Source organism: Giraffa tippelskirchi, chromosome 2 (assembly GCF_054371585.1).
Source record: "Giraffa tippelskirchi isolate mGirTip1 chromosome 2, T2T-mGirTip1v1.2.pri, whole genome shotgun sequence".
NCBI lineage: Eukaryota > Metazoa > Chordata > Mammalia > Artiodactyla > Giraffidae > Giraffa > Giraffa tippelskirchi.
Window position 1 is genome coordinate 19685536 of NC_137276.1, and position 23764 is coordinate 19709299.

Genomic DNA, 23764 nt, shown 5'->3' on the forward strand with positions numbered 1-23764 from the left:
CCATGACCTTACCTACATCGATAGCAGCAAGAAGGAAGGATCTTATACCAAGAAGTTTGCAACAATTAGCCACACCCCTTTTCATCTTTTCTATAGAAAGGCTTTGCTGAAAGCGTTGGAGGAGTTGGGGTTTTTAAGGCATAAGCTACCTGTCTCCTTGCATGTCTCTGCAATAAGCTTCTCTGCTGTAAGCTCCAAGGTTTCTGCATTGTTTGGCCTCACTGTGCGTTGGGTACATGGAATGCATTCAGTAACAGTGGAAAGATTGTTTTGAAGAGAAGGTAGGAGTTCCTCCAGAGTTCCCTGAAGTGACTGCTCTCTATCTCTGCAAGCCTGAGAAGTCCTAGGAGTAACCTATAACAGGCATCTTTCAAAATCTCCCTTATCTACTTCCAAAATAGCAACATTCCATTCCCTAACAGTTTCATCCACCAAGAACACAGCTAAGGACTAGGAAGTAAACCAAGGTAGCTGCAGGGCAGCCACAAAATGGACATTTTAAATCCAATATATTAAAACACAAGGAATTTACACTTCCCAGGTAACAGAGTGATAAAAAAAAAAATCTGCCTGCCAATGCAGGAGACGCGAGAGATGTGGGTTCGATCCCTGGATCAGGAAGATCCCCTGGAGTAGGAAATGGTAAAATGGCAACCCACTCCAGTATTCTTGCCTGGAGAATCCCCAGGGACAGAGCAGCCTGGCAGGCTACAGTCCATGGGGTTGCAAAAAACTGGACACAACTGAGTGACTACGCACACGGACAAAACTGAGTGGTTACACACACAGACACAAGGAATTTACATCAAGGCAACTGACTCTTAATTTACATGAAATTCTAAGTTGAGGCTTATAAGATCGTGTCAAGAATCAACTCACAAAAATTCCCTCACTATCTCTACCCATTCATTTACTATCCATCCATTCATTCATTTATTCAACAACACTCTTGTATTTTCAAATACCACTTAACATTTATAGAATAACGTGTTATCTAACACACCCACATACTTGAGCTGGCTTCTACAGGAAACAACAAGATGAGTGAGACTCTGTACAGCCCTCAAGGAAAGATAACACACTGGGAATGCAGGACTGTCAACTACTGACCCTGACTCAAGGCAGAATGAGGGAAAGTGTTTAAAAGGTAGGAGACAGTTCCTATGGGAAAAGAGTGGAGAACAAGTCTGGCTTAAAGATCTGAGCAGAACCTGGCAAGGCACACAGGCAGCAGTTAGGAGGGAGAAAGCAAGCAGAACAATCTGGAAAGGCAAGCCAGGTGGATACAACATCACAGGGACGCTGGCACATCCCCACACCTGGATCACTGTATTCAGGAGCTTCTTCCACACCCCTCCACTTCACTCTTCACCTACAGTCTGACAGACCCTTGGAGATATAAATCTGTTCACTCATGACCCTGCTTAAGACCTTTCAGTGATTTCCTGCCATTGTGAGGGTTTTAGACCAGGCCAGAGAGCCTAGGGAGGAGAGGTCCCCGCTTGCCTGTGGCCTGGCTCACGTCAAGCACCGGCATCTCACTAGACCAGCCACGACCCTTCTTTTTCAGCCAGTCCTTCACATCCTTGGGCCTTGGGGCCATTTAGTACAGGAATAAATCTCTTTGACCTTCATAAACCTCAAAAGCATGCCTAACAGTATAATGCAGTGCATGTGCTATTAATAACATTTAGGTATCAGTCTCCATGTTTTCCATTTAGAGGACAAAAAAATAAAACCGAGCAGACAATAAGGGCTCAATGAATTTCACATGCTCCGATCTTGGAGGTAAGAAAGAGCACCACATTTGAGACAGATTTCTAACCAAAAGGGCAAAATTGTTTTAAGCCTGGATGTTTGAAAGAATATATGCCCATTTGAAAAATCAGGCTAAATACTAGTTCCCCAAGGCTTCCTCACTCATCACATCTTCCTCTGAGGCTGAATGCCCCAGCAAAGTTGTCTGTGTTCATAAACATCCCCACCAACCCTCGCCTCCCCTGCTGCCTGCATCCTGAATCTTGCTGAGCAGAGTGCCTCTTCTTCCAGCCCAGGCAGAAGAGCACTGACTGACTCAGGTGGGAAAGAACAGATGTTCTTGAAATCAAATATCTGGTTTCATGCAAATATTGTCAGAAATAGACAATGAGAGAACCACGGAGGAAGTGCAATCGACACATAAACCTTGTTTCTAAAACAAATTCCTAAGCCACCCACAGGCCTGAAGTGAGCCTCCAGGAGTGTGACTCAGATGCAGCCTGAGATGTAAGCAAAATACTCAACTGCCTGAATTACACTTGTTTCAGGGATACCAAGAAGTTCTCCCTACTCTCAAACAGAAAGACAATCCTAAGGCCATAGCACTAGAAATTTTACTATTAGAAATTCACTTCTTTGGACTTATATTCTGTAGTCTACTTTTAAAAGATGAAGGAGGGAGCTTTCATTCTTAAGCAAGATAAAAAACACTAAGCTGAAATCATACAAAATCTTAGATAATGGTAATAATAAAATTTTATGTTGATCGAGCATGTGATAGCTTCCAAACTTCCTGGGAAGGAGTTAGAATAAGCACTCTTTATCCAAAATTTTACTGATAAGGAAATTGAAATTCAAGGAGGCAGTATGACTTGCTCAAAGACATGAAACATGAATTGCAGACAGAGCTGAAGCAGGTCTCCTGAGTCCTACCACACTGCCTTGTGGAGGTGACAGCAATGGCAGGGTCAAAGGGGGTGTGGAGTAGGGAGTGTGTCTTCAAATCGCTAAATAATTTCCATCAACACTTTTTTGATCTATATGAAGTTTCTCCTAAATGTTGATGAAGTTCATTGCAGGATGCCTGGAGTTTACCAAAACTCAAAATAAATATGAGGTAAACACATTATACCTACAATAGATTAAGCAGGCACACTGACAACCTTGAGAGGTCACACTTTCCATTTGAAACAGAGCTTACTTTGAACACAGAAAGAGCAGTGTCCTCAAAACACTAACAATCTAGGCACCTTATCACAGCCTTCCTCACTCATGTATTAGCCAACCATTCACATCAAACACCAGTCCATCATATCACCATATCTGCACAAATATCAGGCTCTCCAAATGGTCCTGCTGAAGTCTCACTCTTTGACTTCAGTTAATGAGAGAAGCACTCAACACAGAACTCTCAAAGAAATAATCCTCAGAAATGTTCCTCAAGAATCCCACTCTCAAATGAAAAATGACAAAAATCAAAATATTTATGGCATATATTTGACAACAAAACCTGGAAACAATCCAAAGATCTTCAATGAGTAGGTGGGAAAACAAGCTGTATTATTTCCTTGCTGTGGAATACTACTCAGCAGTGTAAAGGAAAGCACAGACCACACAGATGATCTTAGATGCATTATGCCAAGTGAAAGAATCCACACACAAAACAACAACAACAACAACAACAACAAAAACTGTAGGCCTGTCTTCTAATATGAGCTCCATGTGCAAAAACAGAGATTCAGAAAGATTAAACACTCTTTGGAGAGGTTGGGCTCAACCTTCAAGGGACCCAGCTGCAAAGCTACAGCTCACAAGAGAAGACAATATGCAAAAATCAGAGGAAGATTCAGGTAAAACAGTCTTTAAGTCTTCCACCCTGAGCAATCCCAGAGCACAATTAGGTATGTAAATCAGGCAACGGTTCACAATAGCCATGCAAGACAGTCATTGCTACTGTCAACTCATATTGATCCAGCTGAAAAGTCCAGAACTACAATTATGCCTTGACCATAAACTGTAACTTATCATGGTCAGTAACTAATACTCAGAAAAACTTCTGAACAAATAGATCTTAATTTTCCATCTCAGGGTGACTGTAGCTATTTTTATTTGGGGTAATTTGAATTTAAAGGCAGTCACAGAAAATAAAGAAAGAAAAAGAAACTCTATTACAATTCATTTTTTAAAATGTATCAGAAATTACAAGAAGTAATTCAACCATTTTGGCTAAAATAAGGCTAAGCCAGACCTTGGATGCAGCCCACGTTCAGTATACCTGCTGTCCTTAATCTGTTTTTTAAAAATTTCCTTCAAGAAAGAAACTTTGTTCTTGGCATCATTAGAGTGTGCTGGTCCCTTGACCTGGCCTCAGCCCAGCACTTTCCAAGCACTGGGCCATCAAATGGAAATTGGCACTAAATGTATTCTTTTTTGAGCTGCAAATACAGTCAATTCAGGACAGTTTATACCAAGCATCTGCTCAACTGGATACAGTAGGGGATACATGCCCTCAAGAATCTTATATACGTATCACCTCATACATGGAACAGTGTGTGTTAGTTGCTTAGTCATGTCTGACTCTTTACGATCCCATGGACTACAGCCTGCTAGCCTCCTCTGTCCATCAAATTCTCCAAGAAAGAATACTGGAGTTGCCATTCCCAGTACTGGGCTGCCATTCCCTTCTCCAGGGGATCTTCCCAACCTAGGGATCAAACCAGGATCTCCTGCATTGCTGGCAGATTCTTTATCATATGAGCCACCAGGGAAGCCCCTGAGCCAGCATGCAACACCTTTCTTCAAAGAGAAAATTAAGAAAAATAATATAAACCCAAGCACTAAAGTTTCACAAGAAGGTAAGAATACTGAGTTAAAAAACCAATGATTACCAAGCTTTATTGCACCTCAGAATCACTTAGGGTGCTGGTTAAAAATTCAACCTCCTGAAACCCACTTATGGAAGCTCTGTGTCTGTTAAGTATGGAGTGGATCTCAAGAATCGTTTTTTTGTTTTGTTTTTTGTTTTAACAAGCCTCCCATAGCTCCAGTCATTTTGATGCTAACAGTCCCAGACCACATACTGTAGTCCTCCACTACCTAATGTTTCTGTAGGTGAGAGGACCACTGCCAAAAATGATCAGGAGAGGTTGTGCAAAGAGGCCAAGCATCATTACATTAAGTTAGAAGTGTTTCTCTTAGGAAACCAAATAAAACAACAGAGGACCTGACAAAAAGAAAACAAGCAAACACCCCCTCCTTTCTCACTGCCACCAGTTTCAAACATTGGAATCTCTGGTCTCATTGCTTTGATGAAGATGTCCCATGATATGGGAAAGGTCAGTCTCTGGGCCTGCAACTAAGAAAATATTTGCACTAGGAACATGATGGTCAAGAGAAAGGCCACGTAGGAGCCCTAAAGGGCAGGTCTGCGGTTAGCAGATGCCACCGCTGGTTTGCTGCTGGGTGGAGCTCCCCGTGGGTTTTGGCTTTGAATGAGGAAAGTCCCCAGGAGGCCGACATAATTTGTGGGAATCACTCTGGAGGTCCTCCACAGGCTCTGGGAGAGACAGAGAAGGTTAGAGGGATGCTGAAATGGCTCCCGAGGATGCCAGCAGCCGTCTTCTACGCTGTGATTAACTCAGTGGCTCACTGTGCCCTCCCTCTTGCCTTGACTTTTCCCTGGCAACTGACCCATGAGAATTGGCAGGAAAATGATTTCCCTATAGAAGTTGCCCTGGCAGATCTCCACACAAAGGGATGAAAGGAGAAATTCAGGCAAAAATTCTGGAAATAGGACTTCCCTGGTGACATAATGGATAAGAATCCACCTGTCAATGCAGGGACCACAGGTTCAATCCCTGGTCTGGGAAAGTTTCACAAGCTGTGCAGCAACTAAGCCCATACACCACAATTACTGAGCCCACGCTCTCGAGCTCTTGAGTCACAACTACCGAACTCTCGTGCTGCAAATACTGAAGTCCACGTGCCTAGAGCCTGTGCTCTGCAACGAGAGACGCCTCTGAAACGAGAAGCCCCCGACCAGTGCAGCTACAGAAAGCCCATGTGCAACAGCGAAGACCCAGTGCAGCCAAAAATAAATAAATAAAAATTTTGCTGATAGTTGAAACTAAAAGAAGAGAGGCAACCTGACAGTTTCTGTCTTGGCAAAGGAAATTTGAGCACATGTGCTTTCACTTCTGAATATTTCTGTGGCATTCTAGTTTCAGGCTACATGAACTGCCAATCAAAATGAGTAAAAATAACATGAATAAAACACTTAAAACAGTGTCTGTCGTGAAATGAACCCCCATATATCAGTGGATCTTAACTTTCGCCCTACACGGGAATTCCCTGGGAGCTTTAAAGCACTGATACCTGGATCCCACCTCCAAAGAACATGCTCTAATCAACCTGAGGTGTGGCTGGGTATCACGAAAAATGAAACTATCTCATTCAGCTCAAATAACCCTGCAAGTATCCTAAGCTCCATTCCACGGGGGAGAAACTAATATCTTAGGTTAAGAGATTTATCCAAAAGTATTCACTTACCATGTGAACAACGTAAAAACGACTGAAACTGGGGTTTGTTCTCTGCATCTAGGATTGTTTCTGTTTTGTTCCATTTGTTGATTTATTTTTATATTCCACACATAAGTGAAATCATAAGGTATGTCTTTCTCTATGACTTTTTTCATAAGGTCTCTCAAACTCGCCTTAAATTTTTTACTTCTTTTTTTCTTTTGCCTATTTTTCTGTTCAGCTAAGTCACTTTCACCTCTCTTCCAGTTTGCTGACCTCTTCATCTGTATCTTCTACTCTACTATTGCTTCCTTCTAGTGTATTTTTTATTTCAGTTATTATATATTTCAGCTGGTTTTTTTTCTTTATATTTTCCAACTCTTTGGTAAACTCCTTACTGTTTGTCTGTTTTTCTCCTGTGTTCATTGAGCATATTTATGATCTTTACTTTGAACCCTTTATCAGGTATCTTGCTTATCTCTTTTTATTTCTTTATCTGAGATTTTGTCTTGTTTCTTTGTTTGGAATATATTCCTCTGTCACCTTATTTTGCCTAATTCTCTATGTTTATGTATGTTATTAGGTAGATCAGTTACATCTCCTGATCTTGGAGAGGTAGCCTTATGCAGGATGTATCTCACAGGGCCCAGAAGCACACTGCCCTCTCACCTGAGCTGTATGATCTAGGGGTGCCCCTATTGGGGCTGAACATGCCCCTTTATTGTGGCAGAATGAACTACTGTGCGCATGCTGGTGAGTGAGCATCATATGAAGCCTACCAGCCACTGGTGGGTGGGGCCTGGTGCAGACATGGCCAGCTGCCTAGCCTGGAGCGGTCACTGGACTATGCTGACCAATTGGTGGGCAGGTAAGCCCCCAGCACTAGTAGGCTAGAGAGAGGACTCCAAAATGGTGTTTGCAAGCACCACTGTCCTCATGGTAGAATAAGCAAGATGGCCGCAGCCAGCATCTGTGTCCCACAGGGAGTCCCAGTTGCCTTCTGCCTCTCTCAGAGCCTCTCTGGGATTTCCAGGTGTGTCTGACCCAGGCTCCTTTCAAATTAGCACCTCTTCACCAGGTCTCAGAGCCTGTGTCATTTTGCATGTGCCCTTTAAAAGTGGATCTGTGTTTCCTGCAGCCTTCTGGTTTTCTCATGTACAAGCAACACTGGCCTTTAAAACCAGACTTTGGGGGCTCATCTTACCAATGCAGGACCTCTGGGTGAGGAGCCCAATGTGGGACCAAGACCCTTCCTTCCCCGGGGAGACTTCTGTAATTGTGATTACCCTTCAGTGTGTGGATTTCTTAGACAGTTTCCCTGTAAATAATTATAATGTTGGTGTGCCAGTGGGAGGAGGTGAGCTCAGGGTCTTCCTACTTTGCTGTCTTAGCCACTCCCCCTAAATTCTTATACATCCCCAGAAAGTGTCCGGAACTGAAATAATTAATAAGTGTCAACTCTACCAGCTTGGATGAAGAGAATTCAGTGGAAAAGTGGGATTAAGGTTGCTTTAGAGAAAAAAGATCTTAAATGCCACAGTTTTCAGACATAGCACTTCACAGCCTGTGAAAAATCACTGGGGACAGTGACTGCAGCCATGAAATTAAAAGACGCTTGCTCCTTGGAAGAAAAGTTATGACAAACCTAGATAGCATATTAAAAAGCAGAGACATCACTTTGCCAACAACAATCCATATAGTCAAAGCTATAGTTTTCTAGTAGTCATGTACTAATGTGAGAGATGGATGGACCATAAAGAAAGCTGAACACCGAAGAATTGATGCTTTTGAACTGTGGTGTTGGAGAAGACTCTTGAGAGTCCCTTGGACAGCAAGGAGATCAAACCAGTCAATCCTGAAAGAAATCAACGCTAAATATTCATTGGAATGACTGATGCTGAAGCTGAAGCTCCAATACTTTGGCCACCTGATGTCAAGAGCGAACTCATCAGGGTAAGATTGAAGGCAAAAGGAGAAGGAGGTAGCAGAGGATGAGATGATTAGATAGCATCACCAACTCAATGTACATGAATTTGAGCAAACTCCCAGAGATAGTGGAGGACAGAGGAACCTGGCGTGCTGCATTCCAAAGGGGTTGCAAAGAGCTGGACACAACTTAGAGACAGAACAACAACAACAGAGATGAGCATGTTGGACTTAAAAATCACCTTTCACATTGTACAGAGATAGGCTGTAGCATTTTTTTCAAACATTCACTAGCCTTGTTCAAGGACAATATTTTGGTATGAATATGTACTTATGTGATTAACCTAATGTAGACATCCAGGGAGTGACAGCAAATGATGTGTGATCCAACCAATATGGACAACTCCCCTAAACAGGGATTTTCCTTTGGAACTTTATAAGAAGAAATCAGAGTTTGTTGTAAATACTGATAACTCCGCCCACACATTCAGAGGCACCATATGCCTCTGGTGTTGCCTTCAAAAGTCCTCTGTTCTATACTAGTGGGTCTATCAATCACCCTCATCCTTGGGCATGCATTAACATATCTCCTTGGCTCAGCTGTCTGAATGCCTCTTCTATATTATTCAAATGTCATTCCTCCTGGAAGTTCTTTCTCGCCCTCTCAATTTTCTCATTCTCTAGTCTCTGGCCTAGCTAGAGCCCCCTGGATGAAAAGACACTTTACTGAGTTTATTACACTTCTTTTGGTCACATGTGGCATGAACTTAATTCAGGTAAGCAAAAAGGAGTGGGGGAGCATGAAGGTATCCAAGGAAAGAGTGAACTAGAGGAAAGCAGGGCAGAGATGGAGCTGGGCCGTAAGGCAGTCCAGACATGGACTCAGACATCCTCGTGTTTCCAGTCTGCTTCTTCCTGTATGTGCCAGGTTTCCTCTTTACCTCCAACCAGCTTTCTGCGTGTGATGCAATACGTGGCAGCCAACAGCATCTAGAATTTTCACCATAGCATTTAACCTACCAGGGATAATGTTTTATTAATTTTCTGGGCTTTAACACCCAAAATCTCAAGGGAAGAACTTGCCGGTGCAACTTGCTGGGTCATGTCTGCCATGGTTCAATAAACTGTGTACAAAAGGATGCAACCAGTTAATAAGATGGCTCATCCTGTCGGGGGCTGGGGGTTGAGAGGAACAGGACTACTGAGCACCTAAAATAATTGTCCCCTACCTAGGGGCTCTGAAATAACAACATTTTGGATACATGTTAAGTAAATAATAAATGCATGCAACATCCACAGTGCATGCTAAGTCACTTTAGTCAGGTTTGACTCTTTGTGACCCCATGGACTGTAGCCTGTCAGGCTTCTCTTGTCCTTGGGATTCTCCAAGCGAGAATACTGGAGTAGGTTGCCATTTCCTACTCCAGGGGATCTTCCCAACCCAGGGATTGAACCCAACATCTCCTGCATCTCCTGCATTAGCAGGCAGATTCTTTACCACTGTGCCACCTGGCTGAAATACCCACACCCACACATACACATACACACACAGAGAGAATGAAAGCAGCAAATTTCATCATTACTAAGTCTTTTGGTCACCTCGTTAAAATGCCAAAATCACAAAGGAGTCTTCTCAGATTCTCATTTCTTTCAGATTAAGGAAGCTGTAACAGCTGACATCGACTGAAGCGACTTAGCAGCAGCAGCAGCAACAGCTGACATCAGGGGTCCCTTCAGCTCTAGTCTCCTACGCCCTTCACGAAGTCTCCCCTGTACAGAACTGGGCCAGACTCAGGTTACAGTTTTCATTCCAGAATGGACATCCTCCTATGTTCTGCTCATGGGACCTTTAATAAAGAAGCAGCATATTTCCAAGGTCTTCCTCCATCAAGGAATCACAGAACGGGGGGAACAAACCTCTTCTAATTAAACAGCTCTTCAGTAAATTCATTTACATATGATCTGACTTGGTTAATAAAAACAGATCAAATTCTTCTCTTCTGGGGCTGCAGTGCTTCACTGCGATGAGAACCAGAGGAAGAGAGATGAAATGTGATTCCAGCTCTCCACTGACGTGAGGTCGACTGCAAGAATAGAGGAGGGAGGGTCCTTCAGACAAAGGGACAGAAGTTCAAAGGTTGGGGATGGCACACTTGAGTTCTATTTTCTCAGTGTCACCTAGTGGACAGCGGCTGACCATCGCTCACCAGCTAATTCTTTGATAATCATACTATTCTCATTTATTCTTATTGCCTTGATGTGGGGATGGCAGTAGGTAACTCTGGTTTTGTTCTAGAATTTCCTTTTCAAAATGTTAGAAATCACTAGAATAACTAGAGTCATCTGACCTGAACCTCCAATTCAAAAGCTGAAGTTCAAACTTAGGCAACGGATGGTCCTCTAGGGGTCTGAATGCTGTAGCCTTCACAGCACCAAAGAACATTTGGCCAGACCCAGTGTGGTGTGTGCTTTACAGACACATCTCCTTTACTTCTCTCAACAACCCAAGGTGTTAACATGCTGCGTTATTTTTACAGCCATCATTAGAGCAGTATGTTGCCCCTGGAGTCAGACTTGCTGGCTTCAGATCCTCGCTCCACTGCTTTCCGGCTCTGTGACATCAGGCAAGTTAGTGAGCTTCTTTGTGCCCTGGTTGATAACATGAGGATAGAGCAGCACTTACCTCAAGTGTTGTCGGGAGGATTATTAAGCTAATAAATGCAGAGAGCCTGCAGCCCAGCCTGACACTCAGTAAAGTGCCCCATGAATGTTAGTAGCTCCACATCATCGATCAGGCCCAGGAAAGGCTAATAAATTTGTCCAAGGTCACTCAGCTAGGAGACAAGTGAGATTCAAACAGCCAAGGGGATTCAAATTAACCCACACAACACAGCTGTGTATACTTGTCACACTTAACAAAAGCTGATCCTGCACAAAAGCTACATTTCTCGTTACTGTTGCTGTCGATCATTAAGTACAAACTTAAAATGCATTTGGTTTCATGGCAGATCCAATATCTTATTTGCATGCCAGTATTTTTGCTCGTTAATGATTATCATGGCTGGGGAGTTTTTCAAGTGACCTGGGACTGATGTTCAAATTCAAACCATGAGGAAATGTTTCTGTAAGAAAGTAGATACTGGGCGTAGATATCTGCTCTCTACAGATGACTAAAGAGCATTTTTTCCAATGTTTAGTTTATGTCTGAGCAGATAAATTCAGAAGGACTTTGAGATGCCATTAAAAGGGGGGGAAAAAGACACTCAACTCAGAGAAAAACTGAGGCAAAATAAATGTTCTGTCAAGCAAGTGATTGATGTCAGCACAAAGAGTGAGGCAGCAAGATGAATCAAGGCTACTGCTTCCTCTGGCTCAGCTCAGAAGGAAAATAAAGGGAAATTGATGCAACCGAAGGAGGAAGGCAAATTTGCTGTAGGACAGGGAAGAGCTGGGTCAATCCTAGTTTTGCTGAATCTTCAATGAAACAAATAAACAACTATCACACCCTCCCCAAACTGTATTTCCCTCCCAGAGAATTTTTCCTCTGTATCTTTATTTCCTGGCAAGTGAAACAAGAAGCAAGAATCTGAAATGCCCTCTAGGGGAATCACTGTTTCATTAAAAAAAAATTATCCACAGAAGACATCTGCTAAAAATTGCTCTAATGCAACACTTCTGGACTAAAATCTGGGTTGCAAGTTGGTATGGCTTCAGCTTATATTCCAAATCCATCTGTGGTTACGTCACTAACTGGTCATTGATTCCCTCCTTTGCATCACAGTCGTCTCATATCTCATTAGGCAGCTTCTGTCATCATGACTCACAGCAGGGCTGGGCTCCACAATAAATGCCACCTGGTCTAGATAATACTCAATCTGAACTTTGCAGGCCTGAAATCAGAATGCAGGGCTTACCTTTTCCTCCAAAACACTTCTTTATTAACCCCATCTCAACCCCAATCCATATCATACATTAAGATCCATATTCTCTTCTTCTTCCTTCCATCCCATACACATCGAGGGTGACAGTTAAACTGGGGAGAACTGTTCACAAGCAAGCAGATGTGGTCACGTGTCTCTCATTTTACAATTAATCATTTAATCCATCCGGCTTCCCAGGTGGAGCTAGACCTGCCAATGCAGGAGATGTAAGAAATGCGGGTTTGATCCCTGGATCGGGAAGATTCCCCTGGAGGAGGGCATGGCAACCCACTCCAGTTTTCTTCCCCGGAGAATCCCAAGGACAGAGGAGCCTGCTGGGCTCCAGTCTATAGAGTCGCAAAGAGTCAGACACGACTGAAGCAACTTGGCACAGCACAGCACAGTCCCTCACCTCTATTATTAGCAGGAAATGTGGTGTGCATGTTCCCCCTCGGAATTTGCATAGTCCAAATCTTCGCAGAGTCTGTAAAGGGAGATAGTTCCATGCGAGTCAGCACTGTCATAGCTTCTTCTTGCCACAAGGTGTCACTGTTGGAAACCTGACCCATGCAGTTCAGTGCTTGCCCATGGTGCTCAGACTCCTTGCTGTGGTAGACGTTCCCACACAGGATGCTATGGTTCTTTGAGGTAAGAGGAATCCCTTCCTCACTACTAAAGCTGACCAAGGTTACCATTCTTGGACTCCAATGTCGCAGCTCTGTCTGTTCAGTTCTGTCAATACCCACACCGAGAATCAACCAGCACAAAGTGGGGTCAGGACTAAGCTTATTACCCCACACCCAGGTAAACTGCAGTTACCTGGGGAAAGTCAGGAATACAGGGAAGGATAAAGCATTAGGGCCAAATGAGGCAGCCTCCCACTGCATGAGAAAAACCATCACATGCCATCATGTGTGACCAGGTAGAAAAGGGAGCTCTAGCTATCTACATGGGAATCCTGTGTTTAATCAATCCAGCTCAGTGTACTAATATGAATTTGCATGAGACTTTAAATATTAAAAAGAAAACAGTCATATGAATTTTTCCATTTTTATATCCTACTTATTTCTAAAAATGATTTGAAACCATCCAAGGCGGGGCGGGGGGGGGAGGGAAGAATCCCAAATACAATTGAAATTAAAACAAAAACCAAGGAACAGTGGCAACTAAGGGAATAATTGCTTGAAAAATCCTAGATTATGGAAGATCCTACAACTGAGCTCCAAATTAGCTTTGAGCTGCCTGGCAGCTAAGGCCAAGAGGGAAATTCAATGTATTTCCCATTGTCTCACAAAAGGACAAATGTCATGTCATCATGATAAACATCTTCCTTCCTCTAAGAGTGGAGAATGTGAATGTGGTGATGATAATTTGGTCCATAAAAATAAAAAAATTAAAACATTTTAAAGTTAAATAGACTATATGGATTTAGACAGTGATCATATAATTTGTTATGTAAATCAGTACACTTTTGAGACTGAAAGGAGGGCTGTTAGTCACGCTGTGGGGCAATGACATTCCTTAGGTCTGCTCTATGAAAGCTGGGGTGCATGCTCCTCTGAGCGCTAAGGCTTGTGACAATGCATTAATCTGAGGTTAATGCAGTTGGGTTCAGCACAACATGCTATTTCTTCTAAGACACATTCTTAAAAATTAGCCTCAGACCCTCAAAGCAAATGCTGTGTTCTCCATAAAAATCTGTTAGCCACTTAACTCAGAAGACAGGGAAGTTGTGCTGTTGTTCGTTTGGGTTTTTTAAAATATTTATTTATTTGGCTGCACTGGTTCTTAGCTGCAGCATGAGGATCTTTCTTACAGTTGCGGCATATGAACTCTTCGCTGTGGCACGTGGGATCTAATTCCCTGACCAGGGATTAAACCCAGGCCTCCTGCACTGGGAGCATGGAGTCTTAGCCACTGGATGGCCAGGGAAGTCCATTAGAGAACTTTTATTTGTCCTTCAATAGTCATCTTAAGAATATGGATAAGACAATGTTGTAAAACAACTATACTCCAATAAAAATTGATTTTAAAAAGAATATGGTCATTTATCCAACATGATGATCAATCCAGATGACCCTGATGTTTATCCAAAATCCTATAAATATCCCTCTCTATTTTGATTTAAAGTAGAAAATGGCCAGGCCTTCCCTTCTTTTATTTCCTCTTAACAAAATATGAACAAACTTTTCTCCACATTCAAAGTCCAACATTAGGACAACTGTCTTCAGTTTCTCAATATAAATGACCTAATAAGAGCCTTTCTGAAAGTTACATTACTGCTCACTCTGGAAAAGAAGCGACTGCCTTAAGATTTATGAATTACATTAAAAATCCAGGCTGATTCTTCTGCTCCCTGACAGCATGCAACCTCCTTAGATAAATTAAATTGTATCTAATTAAATTATATAAATTAAATACTACAATAATAATAGATAACATTTATTGGACACTTAGTATGTTCCAGGCACAGTGCCAAATACTTTACTTACATTTTCTCATTTAATTTCAATATAATCCTAGGAGGTATTATTATCTCCATTTTACAGATGAGAACACTGGGATCAGAGAAGTTAAGTGACTTGCCTATTGTTGTGTGGAGGGTCAATAGCAAGATTAGCAGTCAAACTCAAGTCTATCTGAATCTAACCCTACAACATTAGCTCCCATTCATCTTTCATCCCCTTAATACAGTGGGAAATGGCTTAGGAAACATGTTTGAGGACAAGGGCTCATACCTGGAAAAACAAAACTTGCCACTAGACCATTTTCCTCCATCTTCCTGAGAAAAAGACTTCCAAAGGCCAACCCAAGAGGAGATTCCAGCATCACCTCCACCACACAGGAGCTCTTGGTGAATAGAGACACTTTTTAAGGTCAAGCTGAAGAACTTGTGCTTAAAAATATTTACTGTTTGTGACTCGGACCAAAGAAATGCTTTGGGAAGGTAATGTGGTTAGAGAATTAAATTACAGAATACTGAAAAGGTCAAATTCTTGGGGAGAGGTTTGCTAAGATAATTGGATAATGACATTTTACGTAAAACAAGAGAAGTCTGAAGATGAAAAGGTGTATGTGATAAGTTGAATGGCTAACTGCAGAAAATGACCCTCATTCCTCTGTTGGTTATGAAAGATCACAGTTTGTTTTTCATTTCTGAAGCACAGGATTTCAAGGCTTTAAACACTACAGTCTCAAAAGACCACCCACCCATTTATTCCGAAAAGATGACCCCAGAGAAGGGAGGGACTGGGACTGGAATCAATTTGTCAAGAGCCTTTTGAGATCAAGTCTGACTTGTTCGTTGCTCTAAGCAGTTAATCCAAACTGGCAATAAGATTATCGATTCTGTTATACTGTTAACACAGATGCTACCAGAGCTTCTCCGGGTCCAAACTTTAAGATCGTTGTTGAGAAGGGATGAAAGACACCTGCATATGTACACTTTCTCCTTCTTCTGATGCTATTCAAAATCTGATCTTTCACCAGGATGTTGCTTGCTGGGAGCTCAGGGTCATTTTTACCCTCAGAATAAGAGTGAATAATGGTAGTAAGAATGTTGCTGGTCTATTCAGTTTTGAGCTGGTGGAGGATGGAGTGTAGAAAGAGAAAACATGGGCACATACTGTGCCCATGTTCATAACTAATTTAATAGTCATATATCTCTACTCTCCACCCTTTCATCCATTCTCCAGGGGAGGCAAACAAACAGAAAGGAGTAAGTATTATTCAGCTGGTCTCCCAGAGAACGCATGACAAAACCCCAACTTAAACTAGATTAGCAGAGAGGAGAAGAGGATTAATTTTCTCATGTGATCCAAACTGCAAGAACAGACATAAAGCGGTCTTAAAGGCTCTGATCTTTTCTGCTTCTCTCCAGAAGTCAGTTTCATTCTCAACTATTACAAGCTGATTTCTTCCCAAGGCTGGAACAATGGCTGCCAGTGGGTCTTGGCCCCAAGTTTTTCCAGATTCAGTAATATGGTAGATGATTTGCAAATACTACTGTAGTGATTCCTTCCAACGTTACACACAAAAGCCTTTGCAATATTCTTTTGTCATTCCTCCATTAAGAGGTGAAGTATGTTTGCTTTTGTCTTAAATCTAAGCTAGCCCTGTGATTCACTGTGACCAAAATACAGAAGTAATGTTTTTTGATGTCCACTTTTGGCATCAAGAGACCTTCAGCTTCCGTTTTTGTCCTCATAGAGTGCTTCCACTGCCATGAAAAGAAACCCAGGATGGAAAGATTAACCCAGACAATAACCAGCACCAAGTCTTGAAATATACAGTGAGGCCATCATCGAGCATCTGGTCGTACTCAAGCCGTTGGCTGACTTCAGCAACATGAGAGAATGTATTTGAGACCAGCACAAGAGCACCCTGGATAACCCACAGAATCGTGAAAATAATGTCATTGCTTTATCAAATCACTAAGTTTGGGGTGGCTTGTTATGCAGCCATAGGTAACTAATAGGGGAGAAATGCTTATCCTTAGACCAGTTCCTGTGCCCAGAGAGGTAGGATATGTCTTGCAAAATGTCAAGACCTTTTGGATCACACGTCAAAGCGAGGAATAAGGAAGAACAATTCCCCCAAAAGAAGGATCATGCTATTTCCAAGGCAGAAAGGTGGGTCTGGGAAGACAAATAAATGCTGTAGCACTTTACAGTTAGCAAATATCTTGACTGAACTTTCACAATTATCCAATGATATGACAAGATTCTAATTTTACTAATGAGGAAACTGAGGCTCAGAGAGGTTTCAAGATTTTCCCAAGGTCACAGAACTCTTACATAGCAAAGTCAGAACTCAAATCTAACACTTCTGGTCTGGGTCTAGTCCCACCTCCTATGTGCGCGCTTAGTCATGTCTGACTCTTTCTCGACCCCATGAACTGTAGTCCGCCAGGCCTCTCTGTCCATGGGATTTTTCAGGCGAGAATACTGGCGTGGGTTGCCATTTTCCTCTTCTAGGGGATCTTCCCGACCCAGGGATCAAAGAGTCGGACACGACTGAGCAACTTTCACAAGGCACTTGACCACCATCACCCTGTCTCCAGCCCAGGGCCTCCATGTTAACAGATGGAATCCATCGGCTCAATGAAGTAACAGATCCATCACCAGTAGCCATACTGAGAAATAAGCAAAAAGCAGGAAGGCAGAATAATGATCATAGAAATGGGGAGTGCCACTAGATTAAGGTACAAGACTGCTGCTACATTTAAAAGAAAAATCATTTCAATTCAGACTGAAAATGGAAGTCCCTTCAGTGGGAGCCACAGAGGAAGAGACCATTCCTTAGTATCACCAAGCACCTCCTCCCCCAGCAAGATGACCAGAAGCAGAGCAAACATTCGCATGCCCGATGTCTTCACTGCAACAAGCTCCTTCCTTTTTTTCATCCTCCACGAACACTAGGCTTTGAAAATCTGGACTTCCAAATATACTGTGATTATTAATTAACAATTTATTTCCTGGGTTTTTTCTACATCAAAGACATGTCTGACTGCAAATTAAACAATCTAATCAGCATGAGCTAAAGTGTTACCACACTGAGTTGCTGTAATCTCGGCCAAAAGCAAAGAAAAATTTCAGGTTGCATATTTATACAGAGTTAGATTTCATGGGCTATTTTAGTTAAATTTCTTTTAAATATTGAAGAGAGTTGAAGAACTCTCATTAATACCTTTTAAGGGTTATGAGGGGCCATGCAACTAAAAAGAAATAAGAAAAAGTAAAACATAGTAAAATGGAAAATAGTCAACCCTTTTTGATTATCAATGAGTCATAAGTATTCAAAGAATTATATGCATACATATATATGTTTATGTGTAGAGTGATTGAAAGTTTTACTTAACACTTCCTTCACCAAAACTGTAGAAGAGAAGATTATAGATTTATTCTTTATTAACATGGTCACTCTGCCTGCTTCTCAGGAGAATTTGAATTAGTTTTAAATAAAATAGTTCCATATAATACATGGAAAAATAAAATTAAGATCATTAAACAAAAATTTTAGAACTGGAAGAGAGGATGAGAAAAAAAATTAATCAAAAACTATGGATAATGTAATTACATTGATCAAACAATAAATTAACTTCTGGGCTTCCTTGCAACCAAGGCAAAAGATAAGAACAGGAAGTATATTTCTAGGGAACAGAGCATATCACTGTTGGGGGGAAGGAAAGCTATCAAAACAAGAGACTTTTGATGGACTTCCCTGGTTGTCCAGTGGTTAAGACGTCATGCTTCCAACGTAGAGGCCATGGGTTCGATACCCGGTTGGGGAAGTTCTGTGTGCTGCACGGTACGGCCAAAAAAAGAAAAAAAGAGAGAGTCTTTGGGGGATCCCTTCTATGCTTCTGTTGGGAATTTAAATTGGTGTAGCCACTATGGAAAGCAATACAGAGGTTCCTTAAAAAACTAAAAATAGAGTTATCGAGCAATCACATTCCTGGGCATTTATCAGGAGAAAACTTCGATTCAAAAAGATACATGCACCCTAATGTTCACAGCAGCACTATTTACAATAGCCAAGACGTGGAGACCACCGGAAAGTCCATCGACTGACGAATGGATGAAGAAGTGACAATGGAGTATCATTCAGCCATTAAAAGGGATGAAATAATGCCATTTGCAGCAACTTGGATGGACCTAGAGATTATCATATTAAGTGAGGTAAATCAGGTTAGAGAAAGGCAAATATCATATGATATCCTTTATATGTGGAGTCTTAGAAAAAAGATATAAATGGACTTATTTACAGAACAGAAATAAACTAACAAACATAGAAAACAAACCTGTGATTACCAAAGGGAAAAGGGATGGGGGGAGAAGGATGAACTAGGAGTTTGGGATTAACAGATACAAACTACTTTATATAAAATAGATAAACAACAAGGTCATACTTTATAGCACAGGGAACTATATTAGTATCTTATAATAATGTATGATGAAAAAGAATCTGAAAACAATATACACACATATAGATGTATATACATACATATATAACTGACTCACTTTGTTGTGTGCCAGAAACCAACACAACAGTGTAAACCAACCACACTTCAATAAAAAATTAAAAAGAGCCTTTTGCATATTTAATATTAGTGCAGAAGGCAATGGCACCCCACTCCAGTACTCTTGCCTGGAAAATCCCATGGACAGAGGAGCCTGGTAGGCTGTAGTCCATGGGGTCACTAAGAGTCGGACACGACTGAGCGACTTCACTTTCACTTTTCCCTTTCATGCACTGGAGAAGGAAATGGCAACCCACTCCAGTACTCTTGCCTGGAGAATCCCAGGGACGGGGGAGCCTGGTAGGCTGCCATCTATGGGGTCGCACAAAGTCTGACACAACTGAAGCGACTTAGCAGCAGCAGCAGCAGCAGCAAGGTAAGTTAATGGCAGCCTTTCCTTTTTTTTTCTAACCTTCTATAGAAAATCTGGGAAAGAAAAAAAAATTACCCATGAATCTATTAGCCAACTACAAGTCCGATTATCTTACTCTCTGGCATTTTTCTTCAGCCTTTTTCCTATGCATAGATGCTTTTTTAAGTTTAATTTTAATCCAAGTGTTCATGCAACTTTATGTCCTACTTTTTATGCTTTACATTTCAATCATTACTCTATTTTATTACTTAATAAGGTTATCAAAAACGATTGCAAAATATTCTGTTGTATAAATATTCTATATTTGACTTAAATATTGCCATTTTGATGGGCAGTTCATCAGTTTCTATTTTAAATAAAACTTTTACTTTTTTTAATGTAACTTTGTGCATAAGGCTCTATTTTTTGTAATCGTTTTAGAATATGTTCCTCAGAGTGGTATAACTATAAACGAGCACTTCTGTGTATTTTCTTTCTTTTTTTAAAAGGAGCACATGTTTATTGTGCACAAGTTGGACAGTTTAACTAAGTGTGAAGGAAGAGAAGGAACAGTTTCACACTGACGTACTGATTCCCCACTGCTCATCATATCTTTTAGGCATAGCTGAGGATCATAGAGTAAAAAAACTGTTATATCCTGCTGCATCACTAATTATGCCAAAACTATTTCCCCATCATTAAACACTGTTTTTAAATGATGGCATCATAACATTCTGTCATATGGCTATCACTATTTCCTTCACCCAAGACTTCAAGCCAAACCTCCGAAGGATCAAACCCAAAAACTCCCAACGATTCTTTACAGCAGAGACAGCAAACAGAAAGCAATGCGCCAAACCTGGTCCACAGACATATTGGTTTGGCTGTTTTCATGTTCTCTTAAAAAAATTTTTTAATTGGCAAAATTTTAAATGTGGGAGATTCCTTTTAAAAATATGGATTTTTCTATTTCCCTTATACAATCAGGCTTCCCTGGTGGCTCAAACAGTAATGAACCTGCCTGCAATGCAGGAGACTTGGGTTCCATCCTTGGGTCAGGAAGATCCCCTGGAGAAGGGAATGGCAACCCACTCTAGTATTCTTGTCTGGAGAATTCCATGGACAGAGGAGCCTGGCAGGTTATAGTCCATGGGGTTGCAAAGAGTCAGACACAACTGAATGACTCACACTTGTACAATCAGAAGTTCTGAGAATCCAGGACTCACATTTCCCCTTGGCAGCAATGGGGCAGAGATGAGGAGAGTTAGTGGCTTCAAGGGACAGCTGTGATCTGGCCACCTCCACCTGCCTGGGCCCCAGAAGCATTTGAGTCTGTCTTTAGTTATAGATTTGTCTAGGTGAAAAATGTGACAGTGTCTGGCTGTACCCACATAAAGTTGCTTCCTGGGCCTGGAATACAAGTCATTCGCTGGGTAACCTGAAGCCATAGAATTTCTCTGAACCTCATTTCTGTATTGATAGATTAGACAGAATCTGTTGTTTTCAATGCCTGCATGCTAAGTCACCTCAGGGGTGTCTGACTCTTTGTGACCCCATGGACTGTAGCTTGCCAGGTTCCTCTGTCCATGGGATTCTCCAGGCAAGAATACTGGAGTGGGTTGCCTTGCCCTCCTCCAGGGGATCTTCCCGAGCCACGGATGGAATCCTCGTTTTTCATGTCTCCTGCACTGGCAAGTGGGTTCTTTACCACTCTTGCCACCCAGGAAGCCCCTTCCAATGCCTACCCTGGGTATAAATACAGTAATAAGTCAATTAAGATAAAATAAAATCCATGGCCAGTGGCTTCTCAGGTAAGTTCCTGACTGTGCCATACTAAGCCAGCAGGGCCTCTGAGCAGGACAGTCCTAACCACAGTCATTTTCCACAGCCCTGGAGGTCAGCACGGAAACCTTCTCTCCACATGACTGCAAGGGAGGAACAGAGAATGGAAAGCTGAGGGCTGCTGCTCTCACATTTCTCGAAGCTCACCATGAGCATTACAAGCGAAGTGAGAATAACTCAACAGTATGGAGTTCATTTCCCTTAGCAACTCTCCGTGAAACTGGATTTCATGGAGAGATGTTAAGGGAAACCACCCAAATTTGAGATCTACTTTCCCAGTCACCATTGGATACTTGCCTGCTTGTGCTTGTCACTCAGTCATGTCCGACTCTTTGTGACCCCCTGAACTGTATGCCACCAGGATCCTCTGTCCATGGGGATTCTCCAGGCAACAATACTGGAGTGGTTGCCATGCCCTCCTCCATGGGATCTCCCCAACCCAGGGATCGAACCCAGGTCTCCTGCATGGCAGGCAGATCCTTTACCGACATCAGGGAAGCCTCACCATTGGATATGGGACCACAAAACCCACCCTTGCATCAAGAAGAAAAAAAAACAGCCACATGATATCAAAGAATTGAGGAAAGAGAGCATTCATTTTTTTTTTCAGATGGAGAAAAAAACAAAACTTATTTTATTTCGGTGTTTCCAAAATCAAATACAACCTCAATTGCATTTAACTTGATAGTATACAAGTGAGAACACCTAGGAAGTGAAAAAAGACTGGATATCATTTCTGTCTAAATGCCAACATAAAGTTGCCAACTCTAACTATTCTTTGTTCTGAGTCTGTAATCTCTGTAAACTTTTTGAGGTTAAAGTGCCCTTCCATTTAAGAAATGCCAGTGACGGTACACTTTGCTTTGTAGAAATACAAACTTTAAACTTGTCAACTCAATCAGCCCCAAACTTTTTTTTTGACTGGCCTGTGAAATTAGAACATCTGGAAACCACTGAACTGGATGCTCTGCTCTCTCTCTTCCAGACCCGCGAGTGTATCATGTTCTTTTTGTGATCAGATGATTTATTTGATGAGTCCTCTCAAGTTCTCACTTCATCTGCTTCACTAAAACATTACCATTTTAAACCAAAGTGGTTCATCTCAGAGGGTTCACCATGATTTACACATTACTTAGTAAGAACAATGACTCAGAAAGCTTCTCTAGAACCTCAGCACCCCGAGGACCACAAACAGTATGACAAGCCTCTTTCTGTTCCACTTGTTCACCATCTCGGCTACATGGGAACATCCTAATAGTCTCCACAACTTAATACCTCTTTCCAGCACAGCCTGAGCCTTTGCAACACCATAAAGATATTGGCTCCAGTCTCAGTGAAGCTATTTACAAAACCTGGCATTTGAGACAAATCTCTCTGCCTCATCTGTAGAACTGCGAGTAACATTAGACTCTACCTCATATAAGAACAGGAGGATTAACTCAGTAACTGTAACCAAAATCCTTAGACGAATGCTTGGCTCATAGTAAATTCTCAAATGTTCTACAGAAACAAATATATTCCGAGACTATTCTTGGTAAACTTCAAATGCTCATGACTAATGAAGCCATTGACTGTGTACTTCAAAGGAACCACTAAAGCCTGCTGTTCGCCATTATCTCCTAGGAAGGTCGATGACGCCGTTGGTCACAGCTCTACATCTGCTCAATGAGCACAAAAACTTGATGAAGTGGCATCTGGTGAATGTTCAACTCAAGTGACTCCTTTGAAGGAAAGAAGAGAGAGTTGATAGTTCTTAGCAACTCATTCTTTATTCTGCCCAAAATGGCATCCATTCATTTATTCAATGACTCGCCCAACCCACAAATATGGAGTGAATGCTTACCAAGCTCCAGGCACTGGGCTAGACCCTGAGGACATAAGGAATTAGACATGTCAGTACTCTAAAGGAAGAAGCATCATCAGAGCCAGTTCCTATGGGCGAGTTTGGGTGCCATATGTTCATTCAAGCCCTGATGAACACACACAGTGTAGAAACTTTCACATTCACTCCTTTAAGGAAACATGGACATGATTTCATTTGCCAAATTTCCCTCGAGTCTCAGAAATTGATACACTGCTGGTGAAAGTGAAACCATGAGTTGTTCAGTCAGGTCTGACTCTTTGCGACTCCGTGAACTATAGCCCGCCAAGCTCCTCTGTGCATGGGATTTCCCGGAAGGCAAGAATACTGGAGTGGGTTGCCATTTCCTTCTCCATGGGATCTTCCCAACTCAGGGATCAAACCCAGATCTTCTGCATTGCAGGCAGATTCTTTACCATCTGAGCCACCAGGGAAGTCCCACACTGCTAGTAGGAAGCCCTTCTTTCCTGGTGGATCAATAATAACAGGGTAAAACAGAGCTGTCACTGCATGACAGTATCCATTACACTCTGTCAAAGTGCAAGCTTTTAAAGTTTTATTTATTC

General features: G+C 41.9%; 1 protein-coding gene and 1 long non-coding RNA gene across 11 annotated transcripts in view; both read right to left on the reverse strand.

Moving 5' to 3' along the window:
- Window positions 1-23764, reverse strand: part of LOC145525995 (uncharacterized) — a 548630-nt gene that overhangs the window by 328718 nt on the left and 196148 nt on the right. The gene's annotated exons all lie outside the window — the stretch shown is intronic.
- LOC145526132 (uncharacterized) lies at window positions 19984-23601 on the reverse strand. The gene is made up of 2 exons (XR_014068711.1): window positions 21320-23601; window positions 19984-20563 (listed from the first exon to the last, which is right to left on the reverse strand). It is a non-coding gene; the product is annotated as an uncharacterized LOC145526132 (long non-coding RNA).